Source organism: Malaya genurostris, chromosome 2 (genome assembly GCF_030247185.1).
Source record: "Malaya genurostris strain Urasoe2022 chromosome 2, Malgen_1.1, whole genome shotgun sequence".
NCBI lineage: Eukaryota > Metazoa > Arthropoda > Insecta > Diptera > Culicidae > Malaya > Malaya genurostris.
Genome location: NC_080571.1, coordinates 190,137,499 through 190,155,267, shown reverse-complemented (window position 1 = coordinate 190,155,267; position 17,769 = coordinate 190,137,499). Strand labels below are relative to the sequence as shown.

At 34.8% G+C, this 17,769-nt stretch overlaps 1 protein-coding gene across 2 annotated transcripts in view; it reads right to left on the bottom strand.

Moving 5' to 3' along the window:
* LOC131432829 (protein hu-li tai shao) overlaps positions 1-12,491 on the bottom strand; it is a 169,430-nt gene extending 156,939 nt beyond the window's left edge. Inside the window, exon 1 of one of the 2 annotated variants that reach the window (XM_058599367.1) lies at positions 12,467-12,491. The gene's annotated coding sequence lies outside the window, so the exon portion shown is untranslated. The remainder of the gene's footprint in view (positions 1-12,466) is intronic. The other variant, XM_058599368.1, reaches the window with a different exon arrangement.
* Between the last annotated feature and the right edge of the window lie 5,278 nt (positions 12,492-17,769).

Below are 17,769 nucleotides of genomic sequence, written 5' to 3'. Positions count from 1 at the left end.
GATCTATGTCGTTCTTTAGTAATTTCGTTCTCCTGTTCCCTTCTTCTACTCCGTTTTAACCCTTTCACGACCACAAGATGTCCAGAACGAAATATGACAGTATAACACAATATTTTAGCTATCGTGGGAGTAAAGTAAGAATATCACCGGAAAACATAGTACATATCAAGGTGCATAAGTTTCCTATAATTTTCCCTATGATCCTCAAAAAAAAAAATAAACGAAGAGTTGGGTTTATTATATCGTAATTAAATTTATTGTTTTAATTATCAGAGTTCATTCAGTAAAAATCATTCAAGCGAAGAGGTTGTGTTTCGATTATACTGCTCGTGAGTTAACGGCTGCAGGTAGTTAAAACTGCTGGTGCTAATAGCCAAGGCAATATTCGGGCCGTTTCCCGACTGGAAAGCTGGCAACGAAGGCCATCCCGTTCATACGCACAGAGGTGTAGAGACACAGAGGTGCAAGCGCATAGATGTGACGAGTCACAGAGGTGCTAAAGCAACCCAGTGCTGTTCTACCAGGTACCAGAAATTGTACGTTGCGTAGGATAGAAAGAGACGAGGATCACATTTGATCGCCACTAAGAGCAATAGCACTGTACCTGGGGTCAGGTACAGGCAGCACACCAAGTTCAGTGGTGACCACAACGACGGCAGAGCAACTGAGATAGCAGAAAACGATACCAGAAGACTGCCAATTGGAAATCGTTGGATGAGCTTCACGTCGTTCGTTACGATAGAGGAACAGAGACAACAGCAACAAGGTAGATTTAATTTAATTTATTTTTTTCATTTCTCTTATAACTAAAATTTTACTATACATAAGTTTTCATTTTGATATTATTTACAAAAAAACAGTTAATGTAATGGATGATCTCATGTAAGATCATCCAAATCCGATTCCGGATATTAGTAAGATCTTAAATACTCCAAGGATAAGATCTAGTAAGATCTTACATTATCCAGAGGGTACCTCTGGGCTATGGGAAGCCTATTTTCGAAAAAAAGAAAAGGTATTAAATTTGATGCAAATTACAAAGGAATTGACATCACATTTTCAAAAGCTGAAGAAATCTCTAAAGTTAATAGAGATAAAATTCGAGTTGTTGTTAAACAACTCGATATTGTAACCTGTAAATTATTTGCTGTTGAATAAAGAGTTTACATTCCATCAAAGGAGGTGGAAATTGACGGTGTTGTCACTGAAGAAAGTCTGACAGCCGATTATTTACTTAAAAATAGAGTTGGTCGTTTTAAAAACTCCATGTTTGAGGGAGTTAAGATACTCGAGAGCAAGCAATTGTACTCAGCATCTATTGTCGATGGAATTAAGTCTTATCGTCCCTCAGATTCGTTTCGAATAACATTTCCTGGATCTGCGTTGCCTAGCCGAGTCTATATCGATAAAATTCGTCTTCCTGTTCGGCTTTTCGTACCGCATGTTATGAATTGCACGAACTGTAAAACATTCGGACATACAGCCAGTGTTGCTAAGCTCGCTCATATTGTGCAAATAATTCTCACTCGTGTGCCCTCAATACATCTAAAACTGTGAGTGTGCTCCCCATAGTTATTTCCATCCTTTATTTTGTTATCGCAGTGATCTTCTGTGAGTGACGATGATACACCGAGCACTCCTATCGTGCATATTCCACTGCTCATTCTTTCGTTAGCCAATTCGTCGGCGTGCACACTATTACTTACGATGTTCCTCATAAATACTCGAACTCTTGCTCCCACTCACAATTTTACTCCCACTCGTAGTATACCGATTTTTCTATTGATATGCAATCTGTTCAAGCTCGATCATGCTGTGATTAGAAACAATTATAATGACAATGAAAAAACAATAACAAAGCATGTTTCATGCAGCACTTTCAAAAATATCCATACTTAACTTGAATTTCATACACAGTACTCGGCTAAAGTGAACACAAACAAGCTTTCAAACCACCCCGGTGGCAACAATAGAGCGTCATACCAAGTGCTATTGTAGCCAACATTTCGGACGTTCGGAAAGCGATCAGACATAATTTGAAATAGAACGAACTGACTCGCAGCAGTAACCCACTCGCAGTAAGCGTTTACTCCTGCTGACTCTCACTCATCGTACCCAAAAGAAAACACCACTCGTGTTTAAAATGCACCTTTTTGTGAGTGACTCATAAGCGTGCGCGGAGGAGTGCGATTAAGATAAAATACGCTTCGCACTCGCTCAAGAATATACTGCATGCACTGGGTGCTCGCTCTATTAGCAACACTGCATACAGCTACTTATTGTAGTAATAAATTCAAATGTATAAAATGTCAAGGTACTCATAAGGATAATCTTTTCGATAAAGATATTGAAAAAAGTGTTTATTGTGGGGAGAATCCTCATGATCTTTGAGTATGCGCTGCACTTGAGTTGCGTAAAGACAAAATTAGGCTTTCTTCAAAAGCACGGTCTAAGCGCACATATGCAGAAATGCTTGAAACGATCATTGATGTCCCACCTTTGGAAACCGAAAATGGTTTTTCAAATCTTGCGGAGCCAGAGAAATCTGACCCTGACGGAAATAGTAAAGATACCTCGTTTGTCACTCCTCAAGGGCTGTTAAGAGGAGATTACCAAACCACAAATTACCAAAAAGGCATCTAAAATTACACCTTCAAAATAAGATCCTCGTGTTAAATCTAAAAAGCCAAATTTAAAACCAAAAACTGTGTCTCCTGATTTGTCAAATTCACGAACCAATCCAGGAACTAACACAAGAAAAGACAATAATCCAGTTGGCTCCGTTTCACAGCCACCATCAGGATTACTAAAGTTTTCGGAAATTGTACAACAGATTTTCGCAGCATTCAATACTTCTGAACTTCTAAAGACCATCATAACGGCATTCCTTTCAATAGCTAGAACAGTTATCAGCTCAATGGCCAGTTCTTTCAGGTTTTGTATCATTTGATGGATAATTTATCATCTGCCGCAAATGTTTCAATCACTGTTCTGCAGCGGAATTGTCGAAGCATCATGCCAAAATTTGATTTATTTAAAGTTTTGTTGCATAGTCAAAAATGTGATGTATTTGCTTTGTGTGAAACATGGCTTACATCAAACATAGCATTAAATTTTAATGACTTCAACATTATACGGCTCGATAGAGACTCTCCGTATGGTGGAGTGCTTTTAGGAATTAACATTCCATTATCCCTAGGGTATCGATGAAACCTTGGTTCAATGGGAATGAACGTGAGTCACGATTTCATTCGTGTTGCGTAGAGTATCGCGACGCCAGATCGAAGCTACTGGAGTCCTTTAGGGCCGGGGTAGACCACCAGAGGTTCCGATTCGGGATGTGTTGGCGAGTCGACCTTAAAGATATTAACATACAAGTGTAATCCGTTGTAAGAATAATCTTCACCCATATATTCGACACTAATATTCGCTTGATTCTCCCGAGCACCCGTCTGTCTACCATCTCTATTGAAACTAACTAACAAGATCTTTTTTCTGTCATTAATCTTCTCGCTCCTCCTTCCCTCGTCACTTCACTATCTCGGTGTTAACTAACTAGATCTTTTGTCGTTCTTAGTCAATTCGTTCCCATACCCCCTTTTTTATTCTGTTTTCCACAAAATTTACTTTTTATGATTCTTTCATTCTCTTCGACAATATAATCGTCAACCCACGGAAAGCCGCCTCAGTCGATGACCAACATGCGGGCCACCCGCCGGGCCTTCGTAGCCTGGGGGTGTTTCCCGCGGACCCACACGGACCCACACGGACCGAATTCTCCAACGCCATCTGACTGACTTGCTATATTCAATTCACCGGCCACTGCAGATTGTCAGCTGAAAGCTGGATTTTCAAGAACCCGCGACCCAGATACGCCGTTATTATTCTAGTTTATGTTAGTGGTTAATTAAGATTAAAAATACCCTTGGCATCTTAGAGCTTAAGCAGTGTACCTAAAAACTATACTATATTATTGAATAAAAAAATCCTTAATATATAATATTTGCGACAATTTTAGCATGACGGTATTAAATATGCTTTGCTCGACTTCAATTCGACTAGATTGCACCTGGAAAGTATTTCCTGATTTACACGGTAGCGATCATTTACCAATCATCATCTCAATTAGCAGTAACAAAGGCATTGCTAATTCAGTTAATATTCCATATGATTTGACAAAAAATGTTGACTGGATTCAATACCAAAGTAATATTTCAAGTATCTTGAATTCAATGAAAGAGCTTCCCTCCCACTTGAAGAATATGACTTCCTCGTTTTCTTCGATTCTGGAGGCCGCAGAACAAGCACAAACCAAACGATTTCTTGGTCCCTCGTCTAGCAGAAGGCCTCCAAACCCTTGGTGGGCAAAGAGTGCTCAGATGCTAAACACGCGAAACAAAATGCTTTCAAGACCTTTTTAAAGCGAGGAGAAGGAACTTCTCAGAATTTTGAAAAATTCTTGACTTCAGAAAATAAGTATAAGAGCATACTTCGGGCCAAGAAATGTAGCTATTGGAGACATTTTGTCGAAGGTTTGTCAAGTTAAACCTCAATGAGCACTCTTTGGAATACGGCCAGACGAATGAGGAATCGTAACGTAAGAAAATGAGAGTGAGGAATACTCGAACCGATGGATATTTGATTTTGCGAGAAAGTTTGTCCAGATTCTGTTCCTACGCATAGCATTATTAGGGAGTCTTATCCAAATAATGGTTCCATTGATAGCCCCTTTTCAATGATGGCATTTTCCATAGCACTCATGTCTTGTAACAATAACGCTCCTGAGTTGGACAGCATTAAATCCAACTTGGTGAAGAATCTGCCTGACCTTGCAAAAAGACGTTTGTTGGAATTGTTTAACAAGTTTCTTGAGACATTGTCCCACCTGACTGGAGGCAAGTGAACGTTATCGCCATTCAAAAGCCGGGGAAACCAGCTTCCAATCACAACTCATATAGACCCATTGCAATATTGTCCTGCATAAGAAAATTGTTCGAAAAAATTATTCTTGCCTTCGCTCAAAAACAACAAATGGCATCTGTATTTTAAGACATTAAAAAGGCATTTGATTCACTATCCATTGATGTTCTTTCAGACAAACTCCATCAGCATGGACTTCCAGCGATTATAAATAAGTAAATAAATTTTCTTCGAACAATAACAGGATCTTGGTGGGGTGCTCATCCAGATCTAATAAAATTGTATCAGACAACGATACTTTCAGTGATGGATGCGTTTGCTTTCGTTCCGCTGCAAACTCTCATATTATCAAACTGAAGCGAATTCAGTGTCGTTGTTTGCGAATTGCTTTAGGCTGCATGCATTCCACACATACAATGAGTCTTGAAGTTCTGGCGGGAGTTCTACTATTGAAAAGTTCGTTTTTGGAAGCTTTCATCGCGACTGCTAATAAGATGTGATGTACTGAATCCCCTGGTTATTAACTTCGGAAGGCTAGTCGAGCTTCAATTTCAAACAAGATTCATGACAGTATATTTTAACCATATGTCACAGGAAATCAAACTTTCAAGATATATTCCTATCCGTGACACCCTCCTAAATGTCCCAGACTCAACTTTATTTTTCGACACATCCATGCAGTGCGAAATGCGTGGAATCCCGGAACAACTACGCACGATGGAAATCCCAAAAATATTTACAAGTAAGTTCAGGCATATTGACTATGAGAAAATATTTTACACGGACGGATCACGAATTGAAGAGGCTACTGAATTTGGTATATTCAACAATAATGTTTCGGCTTCATTTAGGCTTCAAGAACCTCTATCTGTTTATATAGAGTTAGCAGCAGTTCATTATAGTTTGAGTGTAATCGTCACATTATCTCCGAACCTTTATTTTTCTCTTCAGATAGTCTGAGTGCAATTGAAGCCATTCGCTCAAACGTTGCTGGCAAAAAATAACCGTTTTTCTTTGGCAAAATAAAACAGTGCCTGAATGACATATTGAATAATAATTATCAAATCACAATAATCTGGGTTCCGATTCATTGCTCCATTCCAAGCAATGAAAGAGCCGAGAGTTCAACCAAACGTGGTGCTATTGAGGGTAAAATTTATGAGAGACCGTTTTGCGTCCCGCCAAAGAACACTTGCCAGCTGCCAAGCTTTTTAGGATAAAGATAATCTGGGTTGGTGGATGCACTCAATTATTCTTAAAATATCGACAAAGGCATGGTTCAAGGGACAGGATGTGAGTAGGTACTTCATTCGTGTGATGTCCAGACTCATGTCCAATCACTGCACGTTAGATGCACATCTCCTTGGAATTGGACTTTCCGAGACTAATCATTGTGCTTGTGGCGAAGGCTATCGCGATATTGATAATGTCGTTTGGACATGCGTGAGGTATCGTGATGTCAGATCTCAACTAATAAACTATTAAACAACTTTGATGTCCATAATCATTTTTTGACATCACCTAACGTACACGATGATGCAAGTCTGGTGTTGATTTGGTTTTGTTAATAAATCTTCGGTAATGTTGAAAATCCAAGAATTTGATATTATGTATCTATAATGTATGTAGCTGGTATGAGAATCAGTTTGCCTCAATTTCCATATTGATTCATTGGATTGCGAATACACTTTTATTTTCTTTCTATGAACTAAGTAAACCGAGAAAACATTGTTGTCACTCCGAGATTTGAATCATGTTGATTTGTCTCCAAGTGAGCATCAGACTGAACTGACGGAAAATATCTCTCAGTGAAAATCATACATTATTAATGACAGTATGTGCAGCATTTCAGTGAGAGAGCTTGTAAGAGAAAAGATTCTTGTTGGGACGCTTGTGTCCGTCAGTGAATATTCTTTGTTTACGGATACTGGATGCAACACTGATTTTAAATCGACACACTAACGCTCCTAGGTTAGAGTGTCAACTTGGTCAATGTTTTTTTTGTGATGATTCAAACAGATTTTATAAAATTGTTCCTTTAATGTGTGTTCATGTTTATGTCTTATGGATTTAGTTGTAGTTTTTTATGTAATTTATATTATATGTACACATATACACATAGAAACATTTACACACACATACATACATAAACACACGCATACATATACACATATATTCCACAAGCAAGCATCATGATATTGAATTACTATTTCTATTCTAATAGATTCTAACTAGGGTTAATGTATCAATAGTCATTTCATTAGTAGTCTAGTAGTATCATTAGTAGTAGTTTTACCGATTACTCGACTTTTAATCAATGAACTGTAATAAAATCGAATACTTTGCTTCGGTTCTGTGGAGCAATACTGCAGAAAAAGTAGTTCGAAAATTGTTCAAAAAAATTGTTATAGCGAAAACTCGAAGCAAATGCTCCTAATTTCATCTTACTCTTGAAGTCAATTTATCGAACAACAGATCTCACTCTAACTAATGGTTTTTGTATATGATATGACTAATGGAGGTATTGTTATCGTACTTTTATCTCTATTATTGGTCAATCGTTAGTCCTGAGCTGAAACGGTGGCCTTACTTACCGTTCTTGCATGTACTTCCTTTTACACATCACTCACAGATCATTACACCCATCAGGTCCCGCACGAAAACGACACAATCTCATAAAATAAATTGGATGAACATCGTTTGGCAGCTATCAGTGGTTTGCTAATATGTTCAGTCTTTATTATTTTATTCTATTCTTCAATATTTCATCTCATTCCATGGTACGTCACAAATGAACATCGTGTAAACCCACATTGGGATACGTTTACTTCACATAATATCCACTTCATACTGACAATAAGGACCGGTAGTATAAAAATGAAACTTAAAACAGAGCTCAGTTAAGCCCTACCGGCCTCTCCAATCCCGGATGTTGGAGTGCAATGCAATCAACATCTTATTCAAGTCGTTCCATATCTCATTCATTGAATCCAATAGTAAAGCTAAAAGCTGTAACACATATTTATATTAAATTGTAATTGATTATATCTGATAATGATTGCGATACCATCAAGCCCACCAACCATGAAAAGGAACTTCAACTTTGAATTACCACATATTTGGCAACATTTCTTAAACCAAACGTATCAATAATAATCCATTTGAACTTGATCGTTGAACACTTTATAAAATAATTACACATCCAAAACATGAAGTGCCATTTGATCTTCAAACATGATCCATAACCCAATATTCATACCGAACTAGCCTAAAACTATCGAAATCGGTTCATCCATATCGGACGAAATGGTAATGTAATTATCGTAATTTTCATCTATACGGAACCAGAAGTGACCGCAATTCGATTTTCGAACGTAATAAATGATACAGTAGACGCTTTCAAATGTAGAAATTACTTGTAGAATTTTCTTAATGGTGTCTCATGAAATTACGGTATGCTTTTGGATGGGAAGTTTTTATTAAACTTATTTCGTATTATCGATACAGTAGAAAATTCGGCATTCTGCACGTCGAACAAATCTGTCAATAATTTCATCAATGAAAACGCTGCGACGTTACATCTGAGACAGCAATTTGTTTTCAATTGCCATATGCATAAGCCTCTGAAGTCTCTCCTGAAGGTTACAGGTTCTCTCCTGCAGTTCTCACATAGCCAAACGTGACAAATATCAGGACTGAGCTAAATAATTCCTTCTATTCTTTAATCTGAGCAGTAACTCATGTGCACGGCAAAGACACTAACACAATGACAATAGATACTCATCGAATAGAGAATCTAAAAAATAAAGTCTCCAACCATCATTGAAATCTGGAAATATAATCCTTAGGGCATGTTCAGGAGTGTTCTAGTTCTAGATGCATAAAAGCAAATTCAGCCGCTGTAAAAGCAAATTCAGCAGCTAGAAGTTTTATATGGAAGATCTATAATAGAATTGAAACTGGAACAAACGTATCCCCAGTACAGAGCTGCCAACTGTATTTTTTTCAAAAATCTGTATTTGACGGAAAAATTTATCTGTTCAATATCTATCTCGTAAAATTAAAAATCGATTTAGTGAAGATACTGATTTTGTGAGCAAAAAAAACTGACATACATTATGCATTTAGAACTAGAACACTACTCAATATGGCCTAAGGATTATATTTCCAGATTTCAATGATGGTTGGAGACTTTTTATTTTTTAGATTCTCTATAATAGAACTGGAACAGGAACAAACGTATCTTCAGCAAGCCGTTGTAGTTTTTTGCATTCGATACAGGAATACAGATGTGCTCTCTTAAAATACCGATAAATCAATTTTTATAGAGATAAATACCGATTTTCAGTTTTTGTTTGCTTCCATGGGGCGCAAACAGGTAGAGCGACCTTTTTGCCTTTCTCATATAGAAAGGTTATGCAATCACTTGAAAACCCGACTAGTAAAAATTGACCTGGAAAGCCAAGTGTCATATACCATTTGACTCAATTCATCGATATTGTACAGTGTCGCTTGAACCTGCGAAACAAAAACTGTATTTTTTTTCTAAACTGGTCTCAAAATTACACAAATCGATAGCCATTATCAGTAGGCAACTAAACAAACCGATTTCGGCCATCCTGGTTCATAGTCTCCGGTTTCGGAGGTATCGGAAATAGTGGTCATATATTCCATAAACCGGCGAAAAAAAAACCGTAAAAAAATTCTAAGGTGGACTCAACACCGTTGTTCCCAATCTTAGGGTCAAATGAAAGGTCTTATGGTCCTACCAAAAATTACTGCATATTTCTGGATACAACGAAAATTTAAATCTTCGTTTATACCGGTGCTCAGGTTCCGGTGCTGGAAGTACATATAATAGTGAACCCACTTCGTTTTCTAATTGATGCCCTAACCGATCAGAGAACTGTTTCATTCTGTACGTTATACTAGTTAATGCACAAACAATCTCTTGGTTTCTTCCAATAATCGAAGAGAAACATTTTGAATATTATATATGAAAAAGGCATCATTACACCACGTGATAGATTATTTTTTCTGCCAAATAGATTTTTGAAAAAATAGTTTACAATTCCGGTTTAAATAAATAAAGCTAGGACGTACCGTAGAATTTGAATACAAACACTGAACTAAACATGAAAATTAAAACATTTCATTTTTTGTTGTTCAAAGTGGATTGATATAGTTCTGATTTCAATAGTAAAATATCGATCAATTATCTGCACGTGACAGTTTTGTCGTAGCCAAAGCAAGATAAACGTGTTTCAAATTCCGAACTTTAAGCGAAAATCCAAATTTAATCCAAATCAAACTAAATACTTCTACTCGCTGTAAGTTTGGTACACAGAATATATATATATATATATATATATATATATATATATATATATATATATATATATATATATATATATATATATATATATATATATATATATATATATATATATATATATATATATATATATATATATATATATATATATATATATATATATATATATATATATATATATATATATATATATATATATCTGAAATCGGTATTTATCTCTATGAAAATTGATTTATCGGTATTTTAAGAGAGCACATCTGTATTCCTGTATCGAGTGCAAAAAACTACAACGACTTGCTGAAGATACGTTTGTTCCAGTTCCAGTTCTATTATAGAGAATCTAAAAAATAAAAAGTCTCCAACCATCATTGAAATCTGGAAATATAATCCTTAGGCCATATTGAGTAGTGTTCTAGTTCTAAATGCATAATGTATGTCAGATTTTTTTGCTCACAAAATCAGTATCTTCACTAAATCGATTTTTAATTTTACGAGATAGATATTGAACAGATAAATTTTTCCGTCAAATACAGATTTTTGAAAAAATACAGTTGGCAGCTCTGTACTGGGGATACGTTTGTTACACACATATATATATATATATATATATATATATATATATATATATATATATATATATATATATATATATATATATATGCATGTGTGTGTGTTAGAAAAATGACATCATCTTCTATAAACCAGCGTTTCCAGGCCATATTTCCAAAAATCTATCAGTTCCATATCTATATTAGAATCTCTGCTACATAGGAGTTCGGTTAAATGAGCAAAAAAGGTCTTACGACAACCTTGTCTTATGCTTATCGCAGTGAAAACCTGAAATCGGTATTTATCAGTATGATCAGTGAATTATTGGTATTTTAGGAGAACATACCTATATTGCGATTTAGAGGTCAAAAATTGGTATAAATACCGACAAATCGGTATACCTGGCAACGTTGCTATGCACATCAAATTGGTTGTATTTTCGTGTTGTTTACTGGTGTAAACAGAATTTTTTTTCAAAAATTTGTCAAAACTCAAAAATTTATTTGGATTTGTCTGGGTGTACTATATAAATATATGTATATATATATATATATATATATATATATATATATATATATATATATATATATATATATATATATATATATATATATATATATATATATATATATATATATATATATATATATATATATATATATATATATATATATATTATATATATATATATATATATATATATATATATATATATATATATATATATATATATATATATATATATATATATATATATATATATATATATATATATATATATATAAGGAAATTTTACCCAGGCTTCATTTTAAGTGAGCAAAAAAAAGGTTTCATCACCTATCATCTAGAGGTCAAAACCGTAAAGATCTGATTAAATCTAGTAAAATTTGGAAAATCTGTTCAAAGATCTGATTAGTTTGAGTGTCTAGCGAAGCGAGAAAAATCTGGCATTTGCCAGATAATCTGTTAACCTGGCAACGCTGGGTCGATATATGCTATGATTACATCCAACTTCGAGTGAGTGCACACTGGTGAGGTATTACGAACCGTTTCACATCAAAGCAATTTTCCAGCTTAAAAATGAACATACCTTTCACAATTATGATCAGTTTATTCGACATAACAAACATAGAATGTAAGTTGCTTTGAAAATTATATTTGAATGTAAAAGCAGATTCATTTACAAACGAGTCCCGCTTTAATTAAGAATGCCTCAAAAATTATATCTGATTTTATGTTATCAATATTCAAAAGTATCAATAGTTGTAGCATAGGTTGACGTCACCACACACATCAAACCGGTACATTACTCAATGAATAGAAGCTTCTGCAAACTTACTATATTAATAAATTCGGGTTTCTCTCTCATCTTTCGGTATCGGGAATAAAAGAAAAACGCCAGTGAAAAAGTAATTGTCAAATTTATATTCATCATTAAACAAATTAGCAATATATTGTTTCTTGTTTTTCATTACTAGGTATACATTATGTTCGATGTTTCTAATTAATAACCGTAATCTAGGTCACGTACCTATTTATTTCATTATCGGTACACCATTTTCGTTAAATTCACTTGATTTATATCCTTCTGAATTACACCGCTTTTTATTCTTCCAGGCAAATAAACGGCACCTTCGAATCATTTTAGTTTGAAATACATACCTTGGAAAAGCATCAAATATTGAGCGGGATTTTTTTTTTTGTTAAAAAGATTGCATCTCTGAATCAAATTCTACCAATTTTTTCCACTCTAGATTACAATCATCACTACATATAAAATCGCACACAATCTTACGCTCTCGCGCACTCTCCAAAATGCTCACGCTTTCTCGCAGTTTTTGGACAATCAGGCATACGCCCTATGTTCTCTTACAAGATAGAAAAGTTAAATCGAATGCTTCATTATTATCCATAAGTTTCATTCCAACACAGTTTACTAATATACTGCATCACAAGCATGTAATAAAAAAGCTTATAACAAATTTCACATATTATTCACCTCAAATGTGGGCTCTTTGAAGATTTTCCTTAATTTTTCACTTAAGGCGTCAATAGCACTTTCTGAACCACTGGAAAGGAATGAATGAACAATCTTTGCGCAAGAGCAAAACGGTGTCATACACAACCATCAATCAGGGTTGCCACATATCCAAATTAATCTGTATTTTACCAATTTCTCAGATAAATTTGTGACCAAAATTCTGTACATACAGATTACGGATTTTTGGCAAGAAATACATATCTTCGATAGCATGCTCACATTTTCTTGCATCTAGTGTAGCGTAAAGCCTTATCATTACAAAAATTGCACCTGATAAAATGGGAAGATGCCCGGTGGATGTTGTCGACCCGCATTGGACCGATTGAGCACGATATAGGGCCGATTGTAGCGCTTCGATCGGCCCGTCATCGGACAATTCTGCACCATTTGCATCAACCGCGTCGTCGCTTTATTTTTACATTATGTATCGCTAGAGAAACAGAGCGAAGGAATATCAAACAAGGCATTTTCAAGCCGACGTCTTCCCGATAGGGTGTGAAATAGTGTTGAACATTCTTTTGTTTCGGTCATAGAGGCTTTAACCTTAAGGTCATTCGCCTCTTAGGGCCAGAAAATCTCTTGCCCTATGTTCGGATTTGAAAATCCAACCCCGATATATCCCATTCTCTGCGTATAAGACATCCGCTCTCTGCTTTGGTATTTCTTCACTCTTTTGTTCTATCGATACACTATGTAAGCTTGAAACGCAGTCAAAAGCTTTCTTGCACGATGCGTCCGATGCTCGGATTTACTGGGTGATGGCCTCCACCATACACTGACAAAAATCAACACCTTGGATCGAAGTGTTTTACACTTAATTTCGCCGCATTTTTCTCGGCACTTTAATTGTAAGTGCAAGTCTCTTCAAATCTTATTCATATGAAATCATTTTAAATTCTATTTTTAATACACTTAAATTACATCCCCCAAACAGCAGATTTAAATGTAAAAATATTTAACATTTAGTATATACATTGATGCCAGATATTTTCATAGAAAATCTGTATTGATTCGTATAAAATATCTGTATTTATCTGTATTCGCTAATACACGCAGAGAAATTGAGCTTGTTTAAAATAACAAAACAGTCAGTAGATTTTAAAATATGATTTCTGTTGATTTCAAGCTAGAATATGATTGTTTTGAACCAATTTCTCCCTTCTACATTAACAATTATTTCTATTTGATTTGAAGACAAATTCTCATCCTGGCTATCGAAAAACTGGTTTGTTTCGGCAGATTTTATCGTTGAAATAAATCAGCCATTTATTACATGTCAACAAAAGTTAAGTTGAAGTTATTGGCAACGTATTTGTTGATTCAATCGAGTTCTACATTTACATCAAGAAAAAAATTGGTTCATTCTATCTATGATCTTATTTGTGTAATGGCAACTAAGTTTAATGTTTGCATTAACCGTATCAGTTTTGTTTCTTATAAGTCAATCAATTTTGCTCCCGTGGATGATCAAAAAAGTTTGCACGTGTTCTAGAAGGAAAATTTAAGTGTTTCTTTCGTTTCCTCGGGGTCTTTTAACAGTTTAAGTGTATGTATGGTTAATTCAAAATATTACTAAACTTGCATTACTTTACATAACACGTTTTTTACAGAAAATATTTGATGCAGGAATTCTACCTTGACCAGATTAATGGAGCACCGAATCATTAATTGTTACATGTGAAAAATTTCATCGTCATACGACGAAAGGGCCCAACAGCTATTGAAAGCAATTAACAAGTTGAAAATTGATAAAAATCGAAATAAAATTAGTTAAAAAAATTACCTTGAAAATTATTTTGAAAGAAATCTCTATTTAAGAATAATGACAAACAAAAATGTATAATTTTAACAAACAAAAGCGTTTGTTGAAATACTAATTATTTTAGGTTTGAATCTTATCGTTCATTTCATCTGCCAAGTTTATAAATTCAAAGAACTAATTTTATTATCTTTATCTAAAGCTAGTTCATTTTAAACTTATTTTGAAAGTTAAATTTACCATGAAATTTTTTGTCAAGAAATTGACAGGAATGCGCTAGTAAAATATTTCTTATTTTTAACAAAATATTTCTTGAAACAAACTAATGCACTGAGCAAAATCAAATATTTTATTTTGTAGCTTCAAACAACAATTTTTGCAATTTCAAACCAGATTTTCTTTTGTCACTATTTCAACAAAATAATTCGTTGCGTGAAACCAAAATTTAGTTATTTTTACAATATTTTTCTCTGCGTGTAGTCCAATCCACGTGCGAATGTGTTGGTGTGGCTTTTCTCAGCAGTTGAAAGGTTAATGCTAGTGTGAGTATGTCGAAATAACCCAGTGAATTTTGTCGAGCCGCATCGTGCCAATTATTGAAGACATATATGCAATAAAAAACACTACAATGCCAAGAGAACAGTTGAGAAAGACATACAATCATGCATGAAACTCTATATCACGTAATGGAACTGTCTTCTACTTGGTTCATCAGTTCAAAGCTTACGAAATTCTATATGCATTTTTCGCAGTGTATGATTATGAGTCAAAAATGTTTTACCTCAGTGTAAAATTGAACCCACAACCAGTGCTGTCAACTGTTTTTTCCAAAAAACTGTATTTGTCGGAAAAATTTATCTGTACAATAACTTTCTCGAAAAATCAAACATCGATTTAGTGCGGAAACTGATTTTGCGACCAAAAAAAAAAAAAAGGTTGCTCGACCTGGTTAACACCTATGGAATCCAACACAAAAAATTGAAAATCGGTATTTATCTGTATGAAAATTGAAATATCGGTATTTTGAGAGAGCATATCTGTATTCCGGTATCGAGTCCAAAAATCGGTATAAATACCGAGAAATCGGTATAGTTGGCAGCGCTGCCCACAACAAACTTTGACTTCGGCTCGCACACATTCTAATTTCGTATATGAATAGATCTGCGCACTCTGCATCGGTGTGAGTAACTGAGACGTCAAATTGCTCAATAAAATGGAATTTCTACAATGCAATTATGTTAAAAGGTGTTATTCCAATAGATTATGGTTATAGAGTGGTAGATTAAATTTCATATCTTATATTATATTCATCGACGAAATTTTATAGTTTTTTCCTATCAACAACAATTGAATTATGGTGCCATATACTTGTCTAATTTGAAAATGTTCAAATACTAATAGATAGTTTAATTTTTTCCTTAATGCTTTTGGTGAAATCTGTATAAATCTGTATTAAATTTAAGAAATCTGTACTCTGTATTAAATCTGTATGCGCATGTAAAAATCTGTATAATACAGATAAATCTGTATAAATGGCATCTCTGTTGAGAATATAAGTAAAGGTTTTGCTCTCTGGTTCCACAATGGCGTCGTAAATAGAATAACATTTGGAAATAGCGTATCTGTTTTTCGACAATCTGCGGTTTAAATTTTTATATTTAAATAAGTAAAATAAATTTTGCTAGCATTTCTTGACATTTATAAAATAATTATGATGATAAGTTACTATGGTTTAGTATAGGTATCATTTTTATCTTTTCATTAATAGAAGGTTTAAAAGTAGTACATCACATTTCAATAAACAATGAACGTGAAGTATGGTTGCGTTTTCATTGATACGACTAAATACGTTAGGTACTCTTTAGTCACACACCTCATTTCAAAAAACATTTCATTTGTAACTCTATCAATTACTATTAATAGTTATCTTGCCTTTTGTCGTGAATACGACTTACTTTACTTACTTTACGCCTTTTCAAAATTAGCCATATGGAAGAATGGGCAGAACTTAATCGTGAATATCTCGACTTGTATTAATGGTAGCAACATAATTCTTTCACTATTTCATCAAAAATACAATCAGGAATTTAGGATAATATTTTGAACAGTATGAGATAACCACTAACAACTCAAAAATTTAATTTTCTGAGAATTTCAGAACACCGCGGAAAACTCTTTACTTTCGCTTGGGTTTTTCGCGCAAGGACGACGATTTTGAGGTAGTCAGGCACATATCTTCAACTGACTGCGTATAAAAGGGGAACCGTGGTCGAAAATCGATCATTTCTTCTTGTGCGTTGGATGAAAGCAGACGTCGTGGGAATGATTTAATCAACCAGCAGCTTCGGAGAGTTCACCTTCTGCGTGGTTGAAAACCTCAAACGCTCAGGTCGTAGTTCTCATTTGCCTTCCGGTCGTCAAGGCGAGAAGACGCATTAAACCAGTTTCGCATCATTTGGCACTGCGAGCGGATGTGTCGGTATGTATGCAAAGCTAATTTCAATTCAAGCGATTGCATCAGCTGCTGGTGTTTTGAATTGGAGAGAAAGAAAACAAGAAACGAAAAGTGGACAACGTTATATAAAATCAGCCGTTCTAATGGCTCTAAATGTTATCTAAAGAACTATTAAGATTACTTCTTTGCAAATCGAAGGTAGAAATCATGTTTAGTGAAAATCCAAAATAATTTGATTTGCTTCGTGCACTTTTCGCTGTGCGAAAATCGTTCGAGATAAATGTTCCGAACTGTGCTAAATATCGTAGAGAATTCCACAGTTTGGTCCTTCTAAAAGGCAGAAATGATTCCTGTACAGAACTTTGATAGTTTCTTTCAACGAAATATGCAAATCCGAAATGAGGAAATCGACGTCAAAAATCGTTGAAAATTTTAGTAATGAAAAAGGGGAAAGTTTCGCAATTCACACAATCGATCAACTCGAATTCGAAAGTCTAAAGAAATCGTGTTAGTTTTATTCGTATTCACGACATCCAGTTATGTCTCTGACATTACACACCAATACTTTTTCAATATTAGGAAATTACATTGTACCCTAGGCTTTGGATGATGAGCTACAGGACGCGTACCCCCGCTTGGCGGATGGGGGTGGGAGTCAATTTATAATTCGCGTATTGACAATGTCGGACCATACCGAGATCGATCATTCG